The sequence below is a fragment of the Rhodnius prolixus genome, unplaced genomic scaffold, assembly GCF_049639745.1.
Source record: "Rhodnius prolixus isolate KJV_2025 unplaced genomic scaffold, Rpr scaffold_8, whole genome shotgun sequence".
Classification (NCBI taxonomy): Eukaryota; Metazoa; Arthropoda; class Insecta; order Hemiptera; family Reduviidae; genus Rhodnius; species Rhodnius prolixus.
Window position 1 is genome coordinate 3480540 of NW_027411593.1, and position 18936 is coordinate 3499475.

General features: G+C 35.6%; 1 protein-coding gene across 3 annotated transcripts in view; it reads left to right on the forward strand.

The window, feature by feature from the left end:
• LOC141450711 (zwei Ig domain protein zig-8-like) overlaps positions 1–18936 on the forward strand; it is a 480655-nt gene that overhangs the window by 138174 nt on the left and 323545 nt on the right. For all 3 annotated transcript variants that reach the window (XM_074121414.1, XM_074121413.1, XM_074121412.1), the window contains one exon: positions 3460–3481. The gene's annotated coding sequence lies outside the window, so the exon portion shown is untranslated. The remainder of the gene's footprint in view (positions 1–3459; positions 3482–18936) is intronic.

Sequence of the window (18936 nt, forward strand, 5' to 3'; positions counted from 1 at the left end):
TTAAATTGTGATTTTTTTCTCTCTCTCTCTCTCTCTGCCTTCTTAATAAAGTAACCTTCCCGGCAAAGGCAAGTGTGTGTGTGTGTGTGTGTGTGACGCCATATTTAATTTTTGTTTTTTCTTCTTCCCTCCACTGAGCATGAATTTTCTTTGAACAATTTATTTTCCTTTGTCCAAGCAAAGATCTAAGAAGAATTAAAATTTATAATAATCAAATTGTTGTAATTTTATATCCGGAATTTCCTTCTCAAAGACATCCTCTTGGAACTCTCTGTTTTCATAATTAAAAAAAGGAATGCTGGCAGAAACAAAAGGAACACTGAGGAGGAAGTAGATAAAAGAAAAAAGTGAATGTAAATAGTCTTTTGACATTAAACAGGAAGGAAGTGTGCCTGTTAAGTGTTTCTTCCGCTTTTGAGAAGACGTTACAAGCTAGTAATTTCCGGTATTTCCAAAGTTTATTTGGCGCTGGGTATCTTTTCTTATAAAAGGGAACTTTGTATTTCCTCCTTCGTTTAGGAGGACTTAGGTTTTCCGATGTATTTTAAATTAAATTTAGTTTGCAAGCGACAAAAGGAATTTGAAACTGGATTTAAATATTCCTTAGGCAAGTTTCCAAAATTTGGATCTTCTTCTAGTAGAGCGCTGTGGTGGTTGTTTGAGAAAATAATAAAAGTACAAGACTGATTTCTACAAATTGGTGTTTACGACAAGTGATAAACATTCAGAATAGAGCAAAAAGATTATGGAAGAGTGGTACTAAGTTGGTGTGGAAAGACGCAGGTTGGATCTCTCTGGTGTCCCGCTAAAAGCTTCCCCAATGCACCCAAAATGGACCCAAATTAAAAAGTTGTGGGGGGGATTATTCCAAGTTGGGTAAACTGCTCAAAAATCCTGGCAAATCCAAGAAATCGGGGCAAATCCAAGCCAGTAAATTGGGATGACCACTTCCCCACGCCAGGGAGGAAATACCTTACCCTAATAAAATCTGATTAGCACGGATTAGCTCCTCAGGTTTCCTTAGGAGGATCCAGAAAGTGAAAGGGGAGTTGATCATTCCTCTTCAGCTTTAACACTGCTCCCCCCAGGCAGCGATTTTTCCTAGTCCATTTTCTTAGTATTATCACTGTTTAGGGATCCATCAATACTTTAACTTTTATTCTGAAACACAATTCTCAATGGAACTTTTATATCTAAATAGCAAACAAGAATTATTTATTAGAAAAATTGTAAAAAAAATTACAGTGGAAGTTAAAAGGTTTCGGTGTTTCGACACAAGGTGTAAAACCAAGTAATAATATTTTCACTTTTCTCTGGTGATGTGAAAAGCTAGACGGAGGAAAAATAATCTTATATCCAAGGAATATGCAATGATGTAGAATGGAAGATAGTACTTGAAAGTACTCGAAGGCAGGGCTTCCCAAAGCAAATAGGGAAACCTTATAAAGGAAGTGAGAAGGTGTTGGTGGAGAAGTTGGAGAATGGATAATGTATGCTGGCTACACTTGGAAAAGTGGAGTGGTCAGCAGGTCGACTCGTCAACCAGCTGTTATTCATTCTATATTCTCTGCAGAAGATATATTTTCAAATATGGGCACATCTTCTATTAGATCTACTACGTTTCACTTAAGCCATGCTACAAAGAAAGTATTGGAATCTTGGGGGTGATATTCGATGCTGGGTTTTCACTGAATTTATCTGTCAATTGGTAGTTTTGAGTTCAAAGAAGTGGTCTGTGTCTTTGACTAAGAAATTAAAACCAGCAGCTTAAATCATACGAGTTCTGTAAATTAAGTAATGAGACTGATTTTTTTAAATTTTTTTATTCAAAAAGAATTACAATTCTATATTGGTCACCTTCAAGATAACTTCCTTCTGAAGCCACACAGCGCTGGAGACGTTTCTTCCACTCCTCATAGCAGTGCTCGAACTCCGATACTGGAATAGCCTTCAGCTGGTCGGTCATATACATTTCTCCTTCACTCAACATTTACTAAGACTTTACGAAAGGTCAAATATATTTTTACTCAAGGCCGCATTAACCAGGAAAGGTCTTACTCCGAGAAAAAAAAGTTTAAAGTTGAAAGGTGATGAAAAAAAAAATTAACTCTCACGATCTTTCTTACAACGACCAAAAACTTTTTCTTTTTTTTAAATTTTTATATAGAAATCATATTTTCTTGTCAAAAACCTGTCGGAACATGAGTATTTCTGCTGATTGGCGAAGATAGCCGCAGGATCCCTAAAAATGTGACCTAGATCAATACTTCCTCTTGAAAGGCGGAAGTATCCCATTATGCCTTCTAAATTGAATACGAGAAAATGGGCTATAATGCCTCTAACTTGTTAACTGGTCCACCAATTCAATGAGCGGAAGAAGTTTGTATCTAAATAACGTCCATACAAGGTCTTTCAGCCGTACACTCATTGGTTCACCTGTATATATGGTATTGTTTACTACCATCTACGTCTCTTTCCTTACGTAATCTTCTTATTTCAATTCCAATGATGATAAAATACAGATGTTAAAGGTTTATTTATAAAATGAATACTTTCTATTTCAAAGGAAACATGCGAAATAATCTCTAAAAGGAAATTGAAAGTTCGCTATTTGTTGCCAGCACTGTTTTTCATCACTTTTTCCCCTTACAAACAGTTAGGGTGGCAATCGTGAGGGATATTTCCTATATTGAGTTTTCCCAGGAAATCAGTTTTTTTTTTTTAGTTCCCCGCCAGTTCAAAAATACACAGTATTTCTTTCTGACTGGTCTCTCAGAGAATGCTCAGTCTGTGGCCAGCAAAACTCAAAAACGAAATATGGCAAGAATTTAAAAATTTGATATCAGGTGCCCACCATTCGGACTTTAAAAAAAATTTTTTGGGCAAAATTAGCCCACCGGATGTGCCACTCTGTGGAGTATCGATTTTTTCCTTGGGAGACGTGTAACCACACATACGTAGTTCCACTACTTTTATTTGCGTCATTTCCTCCCTCCACCTCCGGAAAATTCAAATAATTGCATTTCTGAGTTTTAATAAGGAATAACACGTCAAAACCATTTGTTAATACTTCATATTTTAGCGATTGTTTTCAAAATACGGTGCCTCTACAGTGAGCAAGTAATACTGAAATCTAAGTCTTACAGACATACAAATAGTAAATAAATGTTACCAGTGTGCCAACTAAACATTGAATATAAAAAATTATCGTACTTAAAATTTCCTACCTTCTCCCTAAATCGCATTAAAATTTGTTCATGAAACATTTACGCATGAATTAGTTATAATTTTAATTAATTTTAAAGGTTATTATGGCTTTCCTGGAATCTGTTTTTTGATATGGGTAACTACGTCATTTCCTTCTAAATATTTGTATTTCCTCCAAATATTCAGAGTTTGATGCAGAATTCAAAGAGAATTTAAAGTAGAATTAATTTAAATATTTTCTTTCTGTTACAGGATCCACGAAGTCCCATATAAAGTAAGTACATCTTTAATTTGTGTTTTATAACATAAATAGAGGTTAAATATAAAATACGTAAGTTAAATGTGAGTGTTAAGGTGGTCCTAAATTTGTCTAGTGAGTGACCATGTTTCAATGTGTCTAGTGGAGACGTCAACACGGTTAAATGTGAATGAATAAACTGCATTTATGTTTAAAGAAATTGCCACTAGAGTTCTCCACCTGATGGAGTATAAAGTAAGCTTACAGTCTATTTAATGGCGGCTTACAAGTCTACAGTACGCCCCATTTCTCTTTTATCTCTTTCAGGATTAAACAATAAAAATTTTCAACTTTTTTGTCCCTGTTCACGATAATGGTGTAAAAAAATAAAGTATTATTAAAAAAAAAAAAAATTATTTATCGTATTTTTAAAGGGAATCTGTTTTTCTTGCTTAATTCGAAAGTTTATCAAATACCTATGAGAGAAATGTTGGAAAAAAATTTTTAAATTAATTATTTCATTGAAATTATTAAGTTCAAAGTAGTGGCCAATCAGAGTGTAGTAAGGTTGCAGACTGTGGGCGTGTCACGCCCACCTCTAGTGAAGTCACGCCCCCTCCAATGATAACCAGTTATGGGCTGGTTACAGCGTACTAACAATGGTGCTACTTTCTCTTATTTTTCTAAATCATTTATTATTAATATTAACATTTATTATTATTTATTAATATTTTCTTGCATTTACATTAACTTTTTTTTTTTTTGTTATTTTAGTATTAATATTAATGTATTGAGAAATAATGCTAATAAATTATTCGAAAAACAAATCATTCTCAATTTTCGAGAAATTTTGTATATAAAGTTAAGATCGTTTTCGAATAGTTTTCGACAGTTTCATTTTACTTTCTCATGAAAAAGAATCTCGAATGAACACTCAAATGACTTTTTCTTACGAATATGATTGAATTTTGTTTTAACTTAGAATTGCATTAAAAAAAAGAGTCAATTTAATAGAAATAATGTTGATAGTATAAGATACATTCCTTTTGAACCAAACTACTAATTGAGAAACAATTACAAGCCAAACTGAAATTTAAGCTTAAGTACGTCGCCATTAGATTGGCTTCAAATGAATCCGTTTGGCAAATTCATAGCAGGAAAAAAAGTCTTTCTTTGAAATTGCACTTCCGGTGCATTATATTTCCTTTCTTCTTGGAAGTTTAATTAAAATTTTAATTTAATTTATCTTTAGGATTAATGTTTTACCCTTAAATAGGAAACGAGTTTTTTCTTTTATTATTTTCTCGTAGTTAATTAACATTTTTTTGTTATTTTTGGAAATAATAATAATCTTAAGTAGCTATTCAGAAATACTGCTAACAAATTATTCGGAAAAGAAAACCATTCTCAATTTTCAAGAAAGTTTTCTTATTAAGTTAAGATCGTTTTCTAATAGTTTTTCGCCAATATTCAACAGTTTCACTTTAGGGTGCAATTGTGTGCGATAAAGTGTAATTTACTAGGGAGGAATTGTCCTGGTTAGTGCTGCACGAGACCGAGACGAGGCGAGACTTTATGCAGTCTCGATCTCGGTCGCTCAAGTCTCGGTCTCGGTCTCGGTCTCGTCGAGATATCTCGGTCTCGGTTTTTTGAATTTTTGTTTAAGTATTAAAAGCGATTTGCTATTAATAATCTTTTCAAAAAATGTTATAATTTTCTAATAATTATTTTAATTTATATATTGGTAATGAAAATGTGTGTAAAAGAAGACAACTACTTACACTTCAATGCATCATATATTACTATTACTGTTATATATCTTTATATAATTTCAAAAAGATGTTAAAAACGCGCCAAATGAAAGACCCAAATAACATATCTACCTCCTATAACAAGTCGATTCGTGAAATAAAAAATACACCTCCCAACAAACTTCCCGCTCCATTAGTTATGGCTGTTGGTGAAGATAAAGAATCTGATGATTCACCTTTTGACGACGACGACGACGACTGCATCAATATTTTTGCACCATTTGCTCAAAAATCAGCAAATATCACCGAAGCATGGAAGACAGAAATAATTAATTACACCAAATTAGACCAAGCACCAGTAGACGTTGACATTTTAGAATGGTGGAAAACACTTGAGAATTCCTTCAAAAATTTGTCTAGAATGGCAAAAGATATTTTTAGTATCTGTGCAACTTCAGTGCCATCGGAAAGATTATTTTCGCAAGCTGCGATGATAATGACCAATAGAAGATCTTCTCTAACTCAGTAAAAGCTCTTTTATGTATCAATGCTTGGGCAAAGTGTATCTTAAAAACGAAAATTTGTGGCAATATTTTTTAGGTGCATAGATGGTCTTTTTTTTCAAATTCACTAATTCCAAAATTCTAAAATATAATTCAAATAATATCAAAGTTCAAAGTATTAGATTATTAATAGTGAAATTTATGAAATTGAATGAATGAATGATATGAATAGTGAAATTTAGTGAATTTAAGTAAAAATTATGTAATTCGAAGGGGGCCGCCACGGTAGCCGAGCGGTGCGAGACCTGCGAAGCTAATGTGTATTGTGGTACTGGGTTCGATTCCCGGTCTTAGGCCTTGGATTTTATTTAATGGTTAATATGAGAAATTTACAGTAAAGTATGTTTGCTAGTCGCCTCCGTCCGGGACACCTAATTGGTAGTTGGACGTAAAGCCCCGCCTGAAAAAATAGGCGATTACTTTACTTTGCTTACTTTACTTATGTAATTCGAAGTCAAATAGATGTAGTAATATTGAACATATATAATAAAATCGTATCTTTTAATAATTAATTCAATACTCGTAATGATTATTTATTAATAAAGAACACAATTTTATAATTTTGTAGCTAAAAATTAATATTTAAAAAACCGAGACGAGACCGAGATTTCTCGACGAGATATATATCATGTCTCGGTCTCGGTTGCTCAAGTCTCGTCTCGGTCTCGGTACCAAGACCGAGATTTGTCTCGTTTCTCGTGCAGCACTAGTCCTGGTCAACAAGGGATGAACTATATAGGAGGCATGTTTGTTTGTCTGTATGTAGTAAAAATGGAATAACCCACCCTAGGGATTTGTCCGTGAATCCCTCTGTTCACCTGTTAGCACATATCCAGTGATGCAGGTGTTTTATGTCTTTTTCTGCTTCGCTCCTTCGTCCAGGTGTTTTTTTTTTTACCTGCCTGCTAATTAGGACGTAAGAAAGGTTGGATTAGTTAACCATTTTACTGCAATTAAAAATTAATAATAAAGTGTTAACATTTAACAAGATTTTCTCCGATAATTGAATTTTCTTGGACCAATTTATTCTAACAAAGTTGACATAGATATTATCATTATTCTCTGCGTTAAAAAAAAGATTACTGTGAGAAGAAAAGATGACGACCACAGCATCACTATATTGCGCAGATCCGCTCTACATTCTCTGGGAGAAGGTTACTGGACTAACCTGATTGGTCTTAATACTTCGCTTTGTCTACGTAAAAATGAATCCCTTCCGTCCAACCATCACAAGAAAATCAAGAAAACTGGAAAAAGACTTTCTTTAAAATTGCACCCACAGCTGTTTGAACCGTACAAAAATCCCTAAATAGCACTTTAGAGGACAGCCTTAATTCATTTCTCCCCCTTAAGAATGCCGGATATAAATAAAGTTTTATCTAGTACAAATATTTTAAAAAATATTCCAGAGAAAATGGAGCTATAATTTTCATAATTATGCACGTTGATTAATTTGTTTTATAAATTGGTACATTTTCGTCTATCAAATTTCAAATTTATAGCATAAATAATTACAATTCCAAACTAATTAGAATCTGTAAGACAACCAATTTAATAAGTTGATTGGTTAAATTAACAGGTACAATGTCATTAATTATAACTAACATTTAGTTTTAAATGCTGTTTAATTAACAGTTTAATCAAAGTATTGATCACGGTATCATTCATTATAAATGTTCAAAATATTCTCATTATTTAATCAGTAAAAACTTTTTCATCTACTTGTTGTCGTGCTGTAGATGCAGAGAAGTGCACCAAAGTAGTATGATTTCGGGGGTTCCTGGACGAATTTTTGCGCCGTAAGTGATGACCTCACATTGCGTCACAAGACATATCCCTCATCCTAATCATTTGTGGCCCAAATGGATGAGGTGTTCCTTGTGACGTAGGAGATGCGCTACAAGGAAAATATACCTTTATCATGTAGCGTCATCGTGACGTATTTTGTTTCGTAGTGTTGACGTCACGCTCCTATCCCCCTCATCCATTTATTAGGATGAGAGGTATGTCTTGTGACGTCATGATGACGCAATGTGAGATCATCACTTCCGGTGCAAAAATTCGTCCTGGAACCTCCGAAATCATACTACTCACCCAAGTTAGAAGAAAACTAGTTATTGTCGTAATGATCGGAAACTCAAAATATTGGAACTTCTGGTTCGTCGATTTTACCCAAAGCTACATCCGTTGGTGTTCACTTATATCAAAAGCTGCTTCTGCGATTTTTTTTTGAGTGAAAGAGATTCATACAAGCATTAACTTACGTACACAGAACAATCGGTTAAAAACAACTATTTCGTAACCAAGGTAACCTCCAAAAAACCCGATACTAACCCACTACAGTTAGTTGGTAACTAAATGGTTGGCCAGTTAACGGTAGAGTCCATTATTAAACTTCACACTATACTATGGAAACAATTAAACTCGGCTAAACATACAACAATCAGACTCCTACAGGAGTCTATTAGACTGGGGTGTGGGAAGATCCCATAAGTACTTTCAGTGCCGCTACTTGAGTTCTCCCCATTAAACTGGATGGAAGTAATTGATCCGTCTTAAGTAATTTTCAAGTATTTACTCTCTGTAGTTTGTTTTTGGAGCCATTTGGTGCGTTGAAACGTGTTTTAGCGGTTTGAAGTCTAACCATCCTTCCGGTTGCTGGAGTGTACACGTCATTTGGTCAGTCGATTATCTTCCAGTTTGGGGGAATTTCATTCCACATTTGTTCCTTACACATCAATTCTGGTGGAGTGTGAAGGGGCATTCATGGAACAGGTAGAGGAGTTTAGGTACCTAAGAACGTCTTGTTTAGCCGGGTTAGATTGATTAGATTAAATTAGGGCGGCCTCAAGGCCTACGCCACTGCGACCCCTTTGGATCTATTGTGGCTCCCCGGCTTTAGAGCTCACCCTCCAGAACCGTCCGCTTAATCAGACTCTTAATTCTGGAGAGTGGCTCCTGGGTAAAGCTCCTCAGGCCTTGGTTTTTCCTCCCCTCGAGAAGTAACATCCTTAGCCATACAAGCCCCCCTCACACTGACACAACACGTGCAGTGCCGTTTCCTCTTCTTCCTGGCAGAACCTACAAAGGCTATCATCTGTCAGGCCCATGCGATGCATGTGTTTCCTGAGCCTGCAGTGGCTAGTTAATAGGCCTACAATTATCTTTATAGCCCCACTGCCTTGACGGATTAATTCTGCGGTCAGCCGTTTAGCCGGGTTACAAGCTGCCGAAATGAGATTTCTCCGCCGGGTCGAAGGGAAAACTAAGCGTGATAAAATTAGAAATAAAGACTATAAGGAGCAGCTTAAGAGATACTGAACCCTTCGTAACCAAGTTGGAGAATCGGCAGTTGGAGGCGGTTTGGCCACGTCTGCAAAGAGAAGTGGAGAGGAGAAGATTAGGTGGTTGATGGAGGCCAAATCAGAAGGCCGCACACCAAGATTGGGCTATTTGGATTTACATCGAACGATTGGCACCAAAGCGAGGTCAGACTGGTCTTCTAATACGAAACTTGGCAAATAACAGAGAAGCGTACATCCGTTGGTTAAAGGGCCAAAGTTATCTAAAGCTCGACGCTGAAAGGCATAAGAGCGTACACAAAGAATTAATTTGTTCTTTACTAATATTAGGCCATTCGAGCATTGTGATTAGGGCGGAACGGTGGGACAAGGTCCCGAAATGTAATGGAATAAATAGAGAGATGGTAATCCACCAACAAATCTACGAAGAAGTACCTTAATTATGAGTTAGCAGAGCCGGAGAATGTGCTCACCTTTTTTAACAGATGGTTCCAGGCTGAAGGCATTCCAGCAAAAGCTATTTATGGTAGATCTAAGGAGCATCGAGCAGAACTTTGGTTTAAAGAGATTTGCTGCAGCTTTCCAGGAGAGTCTGGAGATACAGAATGCTGCTGGAGTGCATCAAACGAGCTCCTTTAAACTTGATCTACTAATTGCATGCACGTAGATCTTTAACTCTTTATCTCCTGGAAAATTGGATTAAGGGTTGGAAGTAGGTTTAGGGATGATCTAAATCCCTAAAGGGAATTGGTGTAGTATTTCTCCAAAAAAAAAATGTCATTTTTCGGCTATGTGTTTGTGTAGTCACAAGGTTTTTATTGGTAAATTCTACTTTAAGGAAAGCACATCAACCGGAAGTAGTTGTTTTTCCTGAATAGACTGTCTAACTTTTGGAGATTTTCACGAAAATCTTTTTTTACTTGAATTATTTCCCTCCACCCAAAAAAAAAAAAATCCTTTTATTCGTCACTATTCGGGATAGGAGGGAGTAGGTTTCCCATTTCCGGAGTTAAGACGAATTTAAAACCTTGGGATTAGTAATATCAGAAAGACGTGTGAGGCTTCATTCCAAAATTTTTTGTTTAAATATTAATATTTCCTTTTATCAAATATGATCTATACGAACATAAATTATATACATAGGTATATTGTAATAATACCGAAGGAATATTTGAATTGGACGAATAGAGAACGGAAAGAAATGTAAGTAGTGATTGAAATGAAATAGAGAGCAATCTAAACGAGTGCGGATACAAACATTCTGATACTTATCTTCCGAAGTTTATCTTCGGAATTAATTCAACTATATTTAGTATGACATATTTATGTATCTATGTAAATAGGACAAAATAAAAATACTAAAATATTTCAAATCTTAGTCCTGATTTCGATACAAATTTGGAGTAAAATTTTAGGTCAGCGTTTCCCAACCTGTGGTAGGCGAGCTGCTGGTTGCTGTTACACGAAAAATAATCAATAATGGTGGACATAAATATTTTTTTTTTTTTTTTTTAACCTTTATTTAGATTTTTACAACTGCACAGAAATCAATGCAACAAGTAAAACAGATGGTCGATAATAGAGTGTGCTGATAGGCTAGGCCAACAAGCACATATTGACATGACTGACATGAACGACGGCCATCCAGCGATAGCAGTCGTAATATGCCATAATAGCAGGAGAATCACGACTGTCACACTAGACAGCCGACGCTACATTCGCAGATGGTCGTGAGGCCACCGACGCCTCAACCGTCGTGGAGGATTAGTTGGGAGGGTGGAGGTTGAGAGGGCTTGGACTAAAGGATCCATGTGAGAGGATAGTTGGGAATGGAATTTTATGTAACGGGATTTGGCGAGAACAGAGACGAAGGGAATTTTAAGGTCATTGTGGATAGTATGGTTAGAGACGTAGAAAGGAGCATTGACAAGGGTACGAAGGATTTTGGATTGAAGGGATTGGATACGATGAAGGTTCGAGTTTTTGGCTGTCATAAAAATTATTTTAATTAATAATATTATACAATAAAGTTGTTAATATGTGCAGTAATAAGGTTAGTCTGTCTCAAGATATACGAGAAAATATAATAGCACATTTATCAAGGATTAAAATGGTCTTTCACGGAGTATTTTCCCAAAAAACCCGAACACAAATGGTAATCGGATTTCAAACCCTTTTCTATAAAAAGAAATTATGAATAGCTACATCATTATCCAATAAAAGATGAAGAAAATGTAATAGAATGATCATGTGACAGAACTTAAATGATCAACTATGTAAAGATCTGCTTAAAGAGACTGATTGTAATGAGTAAGCTCTATACAAGCAACATTAAATTTAATTGGTACTTACAGGCAGTTGAATGCTTAGATTAGATTAGATTAGGGTGGCCTCAAGGCCTACATTACTGCGACCCCTTTGGATCTATTGTGGCTCCCCTCACTCTAAAGTTCACCCTGTAGAGCTTCCGTTTAATCAGGCTCTTTATTTTGGAGAGCTCTCTCTTGGGTAAAGCTCTCAGGCCTTGGTTTTTTCCTCCCCGAGAAATAGCATCCTTAGCCCAGACAAGACCCCTCACACTGACACAACACCGTTGCAGAGTACCGTTTCCTTCTACTCTTCCTTACAGAACCTACAGAGGCTAGCCATCTGCCAGGCCCATGCGATGCATCTGTTTTCTGAGCCTGCAGTGGCCCGTTTAATAGGCCTACAATCATCCTTAAAGCCCCACACGACCTTGACGGATGTTGAATGCTTAAAAGAAATTAATTTAGATCAGGGATGAGCAACACGCGGCCCGCCAAGCATTTCTAAAATTGAATTTATTTTATCGACTTTCTCCCATCAATATATTGTTATAAAATTAATTATAATAAAATGGTAGTACATACTAAACCGAAATATTTTTTTATGGCGAGTTACTTGTCGACGACGTTTTTATACAGGCAATACGAACGCGCCGCGTCTGCGCGATTTTTTTGTGACGAGATATACGGACGTTTCGTAAATTATTAATAAGAGTTAATCTATGTGCGGCCCGCCCAAAAAAAAATTTAAATCGGCTCATTGATTAAAAAGGTTGCTCACCCCTGATTTAGAAGATTTGGGGCACAAATATAATAATCCTAAAGGAAGAACTTTGTAAATTAATTAATAATTTTGAAGAGAAAAATATGTACGCAATTTTTAATTATTTAAAAAAGAGTTTTAAAACTAAGATCTTACACTTTATAAAGTTTATAAAGTGAACATGAACTTACAAGTTCTTTGTAACAGATACATTTGTATCTCTATACAAATACAGATAATAATAATAATAAAATAACACTCTCGGAATAACAAACTTCACGAAATACAATCATTTTTACGAAGTGGTAGAATTTAGCATGATGTACTACCAAGTGGTAGGCGAGCCCAAAAAAAGGTTGGGAAACGCTGGTTTTAGGTGAATATTTCCCCCACTCATCACACAAAAAAAAACCAAAGGTCAAAAAGTTTCAAGCTCCACATTTTTTAGTACTCCTAATTCCTCCTAAAACATCTCGTACAGATTAAGGGGGATGCTGTGTGGCAGATTTTTTTTGTTTTTATCCGCCGTAAGATGCACGTTTATGGTATAAAATCCTGATATCAGAGTTTTCTTTTCTTTTCACGATTTTTCACATTTTTTTTTTCGGTACAATTCTGAGGCTAGGCGGGGGTTGTCTTTCCTCTTATATCATCATTTCACTGTAATGTATGGGTTTAATGTTTAGTTAAAAATAAAATTCGAATTTTGAGGGAATGTATAAGTTAGATTATTGGGAATGAGTGTTCTGCGTGCGTCGTGGACCACGAAACAAGTACTTCCGGTTAAAATCTGTCACGATCGCTGTACGACGTGCAAGAGATCTTACCTTCCTCCCCAAAAAGATGGTCCATGGGATGATGGATGACCAAAAAAGAAATATTAATGTTATTTTTGGGAGAAAAGAGAAAGGAAGATCATTTAAACAAATACAAGACTTCATTCTTGGCTTATCATTTCTTTTTCTTTGAATGTAAGAAACAGACGACATGGGAGGAGTAGCTGTTGAGAAAAAGAAGAGATTATCCAGGAAATTGTCAGAAAGAAGCAGTTGCGGGCTGTAAAAAAAACAAAAACATAGCCATGGCCTAGGGACTTAAGAAGTTGACGAATGAAGTACATTCATCTTGAAGAGAAGAACTTAAGATGGCGCGGTTTTCTGGCTTAACAGCTTGAATAATGTTCCTGGTGCTAAAGAAGACGAAGGGAATTAAAGAACTATAAAAATAGGATCAAATTTAAGAAATGAAGACAAATTAAAAGACAAATTAATATTAATGAATTTGAGTCCAATTTAAGAAAGAAAAAATTTTGATGTGAACACTCACATGACTTCCTCTTAACTGCGGTTTGCTACTCATAACTTAAAATTTTCCCTTAAAAAGGTTTTTTTCCCCAATACGTAATCCCTTTACAGGAAGTATTTAAAAAAATCCCTAAAAACTGCAAATACGACGTTAGAAATGCCACTTCCGGATATACGATCCTCTTAAAATTTCGAAATTTTTAAAATCATTTTCTCCTACTTCCATCCTACGCAGGAAGCAGTGTGACACAGTGAAATTGTGGAAATCTAATTACCACAGGAAGAAGCCCTTTTTGAGGATCTTTTTGATGTTCTAAGACAGTGTTGGCGAACCTGTGACCCACGGGGTCAGACACTGACCCACAATTGCTAGACAACCATTTGTTTGTTTACGTGGGTTGATTTAGATTTTCTAATTGTGTGGATAATTTATATTCTATCTGTATTTTTTTTTTCAATCACGCATTGACACAAAAGCAATTTAAATGCTATCTATAAGCTTTAGTTTGATCAATACAGTTCTAAAAACGTAAATGACGATAAATGCTTTGGTAGTATTTGAAATAAAGCAAAAGTGTTTACAAAATATGTCAAATAAAATGTATAATTTTACTCATATTTTGTTTGTTAAAAAAAAATCGACAACCCAAAGCAAATAACCATATTTAGATTTTTCTTCAGATAAAACACACTTTTGTAAAGTTTTGTTCAGTTATGTTTGTAAAAAGAGACTTCCATAGCCACTTGTTTCGTCCCGTTTTAAAGATGTTTAGTTTTGAAAATATTCAGTTTAAAATTTTAAAAACTTAACTTTTGTACAAATGGGCATTAGTGACCCAAGAACTAGTGCTATAATAAAAAAAAAATGAACAAAATTTGACCCACGTCCCAAAAAGGTTCGCCATCCCTGTTCTAATAGAATGGGTTGTGTGAATATTTTTGGACGCTGGCCCAGAATAGAAAAATTCGCTCAGATAGCTTAGACTTTATATTTGGTTTGGGTACTTTCTTTTGGTAGCTGATAACTAAACTTTAAGCGAAGGGAAGCTTTCCCGATTGGGACGCACCACTTTTTTTCATACGGTTACCAAAAATAGTTACCACGTTTTTTCTCTGCCACGTCTAAAATGTAAATAACATGAAACTATTTGGGAAGGGATTAGCTATGCGGTTAGCGTATTGGATTCCCACGCGGAGGTCCCGGGTTCGAATCCAGCTGCTGGCCCTTAGATTTTCTCTTTCTAGGGAGCTACTTACAGCTCACTGTCCCGGTGATGGACAGTGAGCTGTAAAGAGAACACTGTCCGGAGGCCGGTAGTGCTCTGTAAAAAGCTCCGGGTGCCAATAACCTTAGATGGTGACGCGCCTTAAATCATTTTTTAAAAAAACATGAAACTATTAAACATTTTTCGAGGAAAATTCGTTTTAAGGCTCTTCCGGTGGCTGTGGCGGGAGTCGGTTTCCCTCTAAAGTGCTATTTCAGGGATATTGTTAGATTTATAAGGTTTCAAAAATGTGTAGTTTGAAAGGCCATGAAAATTTGATTTATCATTGAGAATATAGTGTTCGCCGTAGGTAGAGTTTTCCCAAAACTATATACACTGTTTGAAAAGCTATTGGCTTGGTGAAAATAAAATAAAAATCATGAGAGAGAATGAGATAAAAGATGTATTTCTATGGTTGAATAGATGTCCTAACATCGGTGGACATGGTAGCTAACATCCGGAGACGTTAGAATGACTTAAAGGAGGAAACTGTCCTCACGGCCAGTAAAACTTTCCCTAGAAAATGGTATATGGTACGTTTGGATATGGTGGTTGTGGTGAGAGGATAACTGCTCCCAAAAAGCCGACGATCACCCCGACGAACGGGTGTAGGAGGAGAGAGAGAGAGGGTTCAGCAGGATTCATCGCCTCTTAGTACAGCCTCCTGGGTTAGCCACCACCCACTACTTCTGCGTCTGCTGTTGCAAACTTCCCTCACCCAGAGTTATCTCTGGGATTTTTTTTTTGGGATCTTTGCCAAAGCCGGAATGCCTCTTTCCTTTCCGCCTCTCTGTCTCTTTCTCGCTTCCAGCCAGGATTGTGCCGTTGCTGTCTGCTGTTGCAAGGCTAGGAGAAATTGTAGCAAACAACAAAGTGCAAGCCAAAGCTATTATACGATGAAAAGAGTTGGGTTGGACCGCCCTTGTGCTATTCCAGCTCGTGAGTATAACTTCAGCAAAGCACCCTTATGTATACCTATATTTCCTGCCAGAGGGATGGTAACTTCCCCCACCCCTTTATCCCGCTAAAAATAAAGAGCCAAAAGTCCCTCGTCCCTCCCACAGCTTAACTAGCCATTTCTAAAAATAAAACTAATTTATATTTCCACTTTAAAGGGCGGCCTTCCCATAGAATCATCCCAGACGGGGCAATCATTCCCTTTCAAACTCAAGAACCTAAACCACCTCTTCCCCTTCTCACCCTCCACACAAAACCCTTGATAAAAGTTAACGAGCTGAATCATTTCCAAACATAATTATCATTCCACCCTCAGCTTCACAAGTCTTCTACGCCCCCTCTCCAAATCATCTTGTTCTACTACATCACTGTGGAATATAATGTCAACAAAACATGGTTGGATGATAATTACCGAAACGAAATCATATTTCCGTTGTTTGATGTTTCCTTTTTCCTTAAAATTGTAATTAGGCAAAAATTTTTTTCATGGTAAACTTTAATTAAGGCAAAGTCTTGGGCAAGGAAACGACGAGAGTAAGCTGATAAGATATTTGAAGTGGCCATTTAGTGTAACGTGTACTTCGATCAAAGATCTTTGAGAATCAAATGGTTTGTTAAAAGTTCCAAGCTACGTGATAACAGGCGCATACTCCAAAATAGATATAGCAACCACCCTGACAGAAAACTCCATAGCTACAAAAAAAACTAGCCTCTCCTTCACTTGAAACACCACAATCACTCGAAAATCGAGGGATGAAGTTTGAAAATGGAAATCGTTAGTAAGTAAAGTAATCGCCTATTTTTCCTTGGCGAGGCTTAACGTCCAACTACCCAAATTAGGTGTCGTGGACGAAGGCGACTAGCAAACATACGTACTTTACTGTAAATTTCTTATATTAAACATTAAATAAAATCCAAGGCCTAAGATCGGGGGAATCGAACCCACTAAACCAACAATACATATTAGCATTGCGGGTCTAGTCTCTTAACCGCTCGGCTACCGTGGCGCCCAGGAAATCATTAGTTATTGGTTGTTAAAACAGTTCAAAAGAATTTGTTCAGATCAGCTTTTCCCAACCTTTTTTTGGCTCACCGTACCACTTGCTAGTACATCATGCTAATTTGTAGCACCTCGTAAAAATGATTGTATTTCGTGAAATTTTCGTTATTCTGAGTGTTATTTTATTAATATTATATTTATTTGCATAAAGGTACAATCTATCCGTTACAAAGGAGTTCCAAGTTCATGTTCAATTTATAAACTTTGTAAAGTGTAAGATATTAGTTTTAAATATTTAAAAATTGCGTACATATTTTTTCTCTTCAAAATTATTAATTAATTTACAAAGTTCTTCTTTAGGATTATTATATTAGTGCCTAAATCTTCTAAATTAATTTCTTTTAAGCATTCAACTACCTGTAAGTACCAATTAAATTTAATGTTGCTTGGATAGAGCTTACTCATTAGCCAGTCTTTTTAAGCAGATCTTTGAACATAGTTATCATTTAAGTTCTGTCACATGATAATGCTATTAAATTTTCTTTATAGAAGGGGGTTTGAAATCCAATTTTCATTTGTGTTTTGGGAAAATATTTCATGAAAGATCATTTTAGTCCTGTTAAATGTGCTATTTTATTTTCTGGTATATCTTGAGATGGACTAACCTTATTACTGTACATATTAACTAATGACTTGACTGTATAATATAGGGAAAAACGTTTCTATGATATTTTTATGCTTTAATTTTTAATTTTTTATGTCCGCCATTATTGATTATTTTTCGCGTACCACCAACGAGCAACTCGCGTACCACAGGTTGGGAAACGCTGTGTTAGACCATTGCCGAAAAAAAACCTCTTAGTTCAAAAAAAGAGTAAAATCTGACGATGTAGATTAGTTTTCCATTAATTTAAGTTTAAGGTCAGTAGATAATGAATTAATAATAATATTAATGAACTGAAGTGTTATAATTAAAAATTAATTGTTAATTAAAATAATTAACGTAATGAAAATGAAAACAGCCTTTGTGATTGTTGCTACAGTTCATAACCAAAAATTTTTGTTTAACCTTGAGTAACTTCCTCCATTTTTTCTACCATTAACCATAAACATAACGTTTTTAGTGAACAAAAAAAAATAATAATAATAATAATCCCCCTTTTAAGAACGGTTTAAAAATTTTACCAACTTCCTTTGGTTTATAATTTGCACACCAGTCAGAGAACACGGTAGATAGACACAGCAGGTTATGTATCCTAGCGTCAGATGAAACCACAAAATGGGCTTTTGGTTTACCTCATTGTTATAGGGGGAAACTACACCAATTATAGGCCCTTTGTAGAAACTGCAACCAGTACTACATTATTCACTGCTATGAGCACAATAGATTCACTTGGGTTACTTTATTTGTTTTACCCTATCTTTTAGTGCACTATAAGGTAACTTTGATCGTGCGGGTTACCGATTCTTATTTTTAAACAGAACTGAATCTATTTTCAGGTTCCTGAATCCCCAAAAAAATGTAAATTACTTTTTTTTTATAGAATTCCGTAGATGAAAATACAAAATATCACACCAACTTAACTATTCTAAAACATTATAAATACCCTAAACGTATAGAACCCTTAAACAAATACTTGGTTTCAATAATTTGTATTCCACTATTTTTATAAAATGTTTTACGATTCATTAAAATGTTTAATTACTTACACGTCATGTGTATTTTCCATTCGCTCAGTCATCAATGGGTAAATAAAGTAGAAATCACTACACACTAAACTGATGTACCACCTCTGTAGGTGAATGTAAATTCGAAACTGGTCAAAAATACAATAAACACGCATGCTACGATCGAATAAAGTCGAAAGATAATAGTTTTTTGTTTCACACCATTACGGCTACTAATGCCGTTTAAGAATATAACCTGCCATCACATTACCTTCTCCAAATTTTTTCCCCTGCTTCTCTGTTACACAGTGTTGTCTTGTTCGCAGCGATAAATATCCCTGTACAACCTTTTGTAAGAACCAATTACATAGTAGTATTTTCTTTCGCAACTAATTCCTCTAATTCAAAACAGATCCTATTACGATATTTGATGGGGGAAAAAAATAGTATTTCTATTTGTTTTCACTTACATTAAACACTAAAAGAAATTTTGTGAATACCCCCCTCCCAAAAAAAAAAAAATAAAAATAAGAAGAAGGAAAAAATAACGACTGTTAGGGAAATTCAATTTTGTGCGAGCAGTAACACACAATTTCATTGGTCCCCGTTCTC